The 5,662-nt window shown below is 40.6% G+C and overlaps 1 long non-coding RNA gene across 1 annotated transcript; it reads left to right on the forward strand.

Annotated features, from left to right (window-relative positions):
• Window positions 1–1,201: 1,201 nt before the first annotated feature.
• LOC134196515 (uncharacterized) lies at window positions 1,202–4,023 on the forward strand. Its single transcript, XR_009972534.1, has 2 exons — window positions 1,202–3,749; window positions 3,820–4,023. It is a non-coding gene; the product is annotated as an uncharacterized LOC134196515 (long non-coding RNA).
• Window positions 4,024–5,662: the final 1,639 nt, after the last annotated feature.

A 5,662-nucleotide genomic window follows, 5' to 3' on the forward strand; every position in this document is an offset into this window, starting at 1 on the left:
TCCACTGCCTACCGCATGCACTTGGACTTGGTGGGTGTAGGTTAGTTACGATGGTTATCTATTATAGCCTTGGATTGCCAGACCAAAGCACAAAACGTACACACTTTGAGATTTCTATGATAAGTCTAACTATTATTAGGTCAACAGTGTTTCAAACTAGTTTACACCATTAATTATGATTAGTACATCACGTGGGCACATGAGTGTTATTAGCCTGGTTTTCCATCCATCACATCCGGCAAGAATCCGTGCAAAATGTATTTACAATCCAGTTTGAAGAAGGAGACATTTTGTTTGCTTTTTCTGGCAGCTTCTTCGGAGATGACAGGAAGTTGCCGCAAGCATGTAGTACACGCCTGTGCTTTCTTATACATCGCCACGTTGTTGCTGTGTTTGTAGTAGCATCCAAACATACAACACATCAGAAACATTGCCGGCATGCTTTTCTTGTATACTACTTCATGTGTCAAAGTAACGAGCAACCACTAATGACGTTGTAATGCTGCTCGTTAGAATTGCGTTACACTTTAATCGTGATTAGGATCAATGTGAACAGTGACTTTAGTGCACTAACAAAGAGCTAATCATTATTATCCAGTATGAACACACTGTAGGTCACTTCTGGCAACTTGCAAGTGTTCAGTTACTTGTCTTCCATGCAAAATGGTCACATTAATGACCAAATAGGTTGCTTTATGGAACTCTGCAATGTGTACAGGCACTTATTAAACGTATTATCCCGCATTTTGCTGCATGTGGGTATACCCTGGAGTTGACCAGGGTGCCTGTATACTCTGGTTTACCGGCATGCAGTTCAGATCTAATATGGGCATCTAATATATATAAAGGAGAGCTGGTGGTGGTGGTGGTGGTGGTGGTGGTGTGTGTGTGTGTTGTGTGTGTGTGTGTGTGTGTGTGTGTGTGTGTGTGTGTGTGTGTGTGTGTGTGTGTGTGTGGTGTGTGTGCGTGCATGGTGTGTGTGCGTGCGTGGTGTGTGTGTGTGTGTGTGTGTGTGTGTGTGTGTGTGTGTGTGTGTCATATGTAAATCAGGATAAAAGAAGGGCGAGCCCAATCTTCACTGAATTTGCCTCGCGGACGCCGAATCCCTAGCAGTCGAAAGTTAAGCTGTTGTCGTCTTCAGGACTATTCCCGTGACGACGCGATTTCCAGCCAATGGAACCCGCCTCCGCTCGTGCGCGAATATCTCTGTATGGTGTATTGAATCTGCACCGAATTAAGCTGCCCGTTCCTGATGTCGGACGGTGCGTCCTAAGCATGTCGTTTATTGCGGGTGACATCAGGAAATGGAAGATATTTTTGCTGATATCCGGGTCTTGAAGATATATGCCCACAATTGTTTGCCCGTCTACGCCTGTCAAAGATCTGCCATACACCTGTTCCCGAATCGCCAGCAACGTCTTCGAAGTGGCGACGTTCAGTGGGACTGTCGAAATGGTGAGAGTCAGCATGAGTTGTGACTTGGTTATATACGGGGAACTGATTATCCGGGTGAGTACGTTGCATGTGACCTCCAGTTCTGCTGCTCGCATTTATAATTCCGAACGGGATTCGTGTGGAATAGATGCCAAGTTTGATACGCTTGTTCCTCACAACAGCAGCAACATCTTCGAAGTAATGGTCCAAGTCGAAATGGCTTTAACCAATCAATAATCCAATCAACGGTTTTTTTTGGAAATGGGACACTCCGTTACATTTTCTTTGTCTTCAACGGGATACTTGCTATATAACAATCAATAGTCTCAGAGCAGGATACCATTGACTGGGATATAACTCTGAACGAAATTCTTCATGAGAATTCTGTCTGGCTGATAATTCTTCAGAGATGCACTTAATAATAAATTAGAATGGGATACTCATGCAACAACATATAAGTTTGCATATATTGGGATACTCGATTCTTGCTAATTTTCAGAATGAGAATTCCATCTTGCTGCTAAATTTTTCAGGACAGAGTAAGATGCATGTGAACTCATGCGACAACATAAATTTGCATACAACGTTAGACTAATTAACTTTACTAACCATTAGTAATATTAATAGCTAATCTAATGGGATGGTGGGCTAGTTCTCAAATATGTGGTACTGGCACAAAGCTTCAAAGCAAGCTACCTCTCCATGTTTATATCAAAGTAAACACTGATCATTCATAAATCTTTTTTGTTAGATTCAAGGTAATCGGTTCAATTTTTGTACTGCCAAAAGCTCTTTTTCGAGGAAGGGTCTGATTCTCCAATATGGGACAAAACCATCTAGTATGGGAGAGCTGCTAGTTCTTGCTGAACAAAGTGTCTTACATATATTAATAAACGAGCCACAACTGACGCGTTATGTCTACTAGGTGCTAAATGCTTTTATTTAATATGCATTATAAATTTTAGGGTAGTCTTCTGTAGTTTGGCACTGCTTAATGGGCGATCTAAGTGAGCCTTTCTCTTGTCATGTCAGTTGAAGTCACAATACATTATATTTATATGTATCTACAGAAGACGGATCGACAGAATGATGAGCTAAGAACTGAATCAAGGTTCTCCTTTTGAGGGATCAACTGATAAATTTCTTGACAAGGATAGTGAGGTGACTTTCGATTTTGCTCCTGTACTAAGGAGCAAAGGAGACTGAGGCTTGACAAAGAAATGGGAAAAAGCTAAAAGAACATACTCTGTTTTCTGAGTTCCCGCATGTTAATTTGACAGAAATCATTGCTACATAACCATTGTTATGCGACTAAGTAAAGACAGAATACCTTTACTCGCCTTTTAAACACAATGTCACACAAACATTTACTAGTTATAGTATCCATAAATTCGGTTTACAACATGAGTGTGTATACTACAACAAAATTGAACATTGATGATCTTGACGATATTGAGGGTCTCATGCACCAGAATGACCTGTAGAGTTGAGAGTACTTGTTTGTTGTACTGCTGTTTTTCATGATTTGATGTTCAACCTCAATGGTGATAAAGCAGAAGAAACTTTGACTTAATGTGTTAATTTCAGTTATTGCAGCTTAATGTTTAAACAGCGCATGGAAACGTGCACAAGAAAATAAAATATTTGCAATGTACCTGTTGTACAATATAGTGAGCGTATGTCATGTAGTGTATTACGCACAATCACAAGGCAGTGGTTTATTGTTATTTCAGTCGACTATGCCATTGCACAAAGTATGTAATTTTGACTTTTCTTCTGTAGTAATATTGTATAGGTTTGGCAGATTTGTACTGAAATTACGTGAGCTGCAACAGTTGTCAGCTTCTGAAAGAGAGATTAAATCTAATTTTTACAAAATACAGAATTCTGATAACGCTGTCTTGTCATAAACAGAGAGGGATGCCTGCAATATGGTCATCTTGGTGGTTGCATTTGTGATTAATGTTTCAATGTTGTCTTGTTGGTTGCATTTGTGATTAATGTTTCACTGTTGTCTTGTTGGTATGGACTACTGCTTTGTAGATCGAGACTGTTCATTTTGTATTTAGCTGTGTGTTGTATGTGTGTTAGTATTCCCCCTGTGGGAACTGCATTACTGTGTGAAGTTTACTTGATTGGTCGGTTTTCTTATTTTCAGACAATAAATATGATGAACCTTATGTCAAGAAAAACCCTGTGGTAATTGGTCTTAGCGTGGGAATCCCTCTAGCTGTCATTTTGGCTGCCTCAGGGTTGACTTATTTGTGGTACAGGACACGTGAAAGGAGAAGACTGACACTGCTAAAAAGTGATTGGTAAGAAAACCATTTCTTGATCGTATAATTTGAATGTACTGGTATATTTTTGTGTGTTTGGCTGAAATAGTGATGAAAAAGATGATAAGTCTCTTTTATAGAAGTTCAGAGACTCTTGCAAGTTAGTAGAAGCTGTTACTAGTAGATCACTGTATGTCGATCACTATAGCTAAAATTGTAGATGACTGAGAAATTTTATTTAGGATAGTTTTGTCATTGAATTCACTTCTATCTAGCTATCTAACTTGAAGAAATTAATGAACAATTTAGAGCAGTTTCTGTTTTATGCTGCCAAACATCTATGTGCATACATGTATGTATGTATCTTATGTCAGATCGTGATCAAGTCTAATTCTCTTTAACTGGCTTTATACTAATTCTAAGATGGTTTTAGAGAGACTAGCATTGGACAGTAGTATATTTTTCGGTTAATTAGTACTTACTAACTTTGAGATAGTTGTGTTGGGATTCTGATTAGGACTGTGAACAGTCCTACAGCTAGACCGCCACAAGTCGACTACTGCTTCAAATTTGACGGGGAGAAATCACTCACCACTGCATGTGGCCCTTCAGCCCTGAACGATGATTTTCAAGGAGATCTCCAGGAGATCATTCAGTGTGAAGACATGTTCTACGGTCGGTCTTAATGTAGTTGCAATGAGAAAATACTCTGAACTTTACTGAACGCACGTTTCATCACGCCGTTTCTGGGACGCAACTTCCGCGGAGAATGACGCGTGATGGACGGACGCATGCGCGCACGCACGCACACACATGCGCATGATATACAGTACAAAAGAATACAAAAAGTGTTTATGTAATAAATTAAAAACAAAGTAGGGATGGCTGCGTACTTTAAGCTATATAGTGCTTGAAGAAATAGGGGTCGAAAGTTTCGCAGACAAGTAGTCATACTTCACATCTGAAACCAATCTCCCACAGTTAATTAAATCCCTCCTTCACTCATGTTTGCTTTCAAGGTGCATGGCTGCTTGGATAGGAGCTAGTGAAGTAGGGATTTAATTGTGGGAGATTGGTTTCAGATGTAAACTATGACTACTTATTTCTTCAAGCACTAGCTTAAAGTACACAGCCATCCCTACTTGGTTTATATTTATTGCTGAGCATAGCGAGGCTTCTAATCCGGGTCGCACAACAGAAATGGGCGTGGTCCTATATGGCTCTCCATCGAGCTTTGTGTGTGTGTGTGTGTGTGTGTGCGTGCGTGCGTGCGTGTGTGCGTGCGTGCGTGTGTGTGTGTGTGTGTGTGTGTGTGTGTGTGTGTGTGTGTGTGTGTGTGTGTGTGTGTGTGTGTGTGTGTGTGTCAAATTTCTTCTCCCCATAACCACGTTTCATGATAGGACCTACCTTAAAAATCGTTTCGCGTCCGACTACAGATGAGTCTAGGAACGATTCGTACAAGTGACCAAATGACGAAGAAAATGCTTCATGAAGTTCCGTCGCCCCATCCTTTGTATTGTAGCTAGGGACTGTGTGTACGAGACAACCAAGAAACACCTTCAAGAGTTGAATGCCACCTACAGTCAACTATTTACACGTCCCGTACAATCAATCCTTTACTACACTGTGCTGCATCTAACACTGTTGATAGTCAATGTTTGCCGATATCAATTTCTATATCAGTAAATACTATACCACTGTCGTTACAACGGAACTGAGTGCATACCTAGACTGTACATTTCAATTGTCTTGATCACGATCGCAAAACGACGACTACCTATACCAGGCCTATATACGTAATCTAAACTACTATGAAGTTTGCATGTTTACTTCCATATCAGCTAGGGTTTCAACAAATACGTATTGTCTAGCTAGGACTCGGCGTTTCAGTAGACGGTCTGAAAACTCCGTTGGACGTGTTACTCACGAACGCGAGGCGCCTACGGATGCCG

This window comes from Corticium candelabrum, chromosome 21 (genome assembly GCF_963422355.1).
Source record: "Corticium candelabrum chromosome 21, ooCorCand1.1, whole genome shotgun sequence".
In the NCBI taxonomy this organism is placed as follows: Eukaryota; Metazoa; Porifera; class Homoscleromorpha; order Homosclerophorida; family Plakinidae; genus Corticium; species Corticium candelabrum.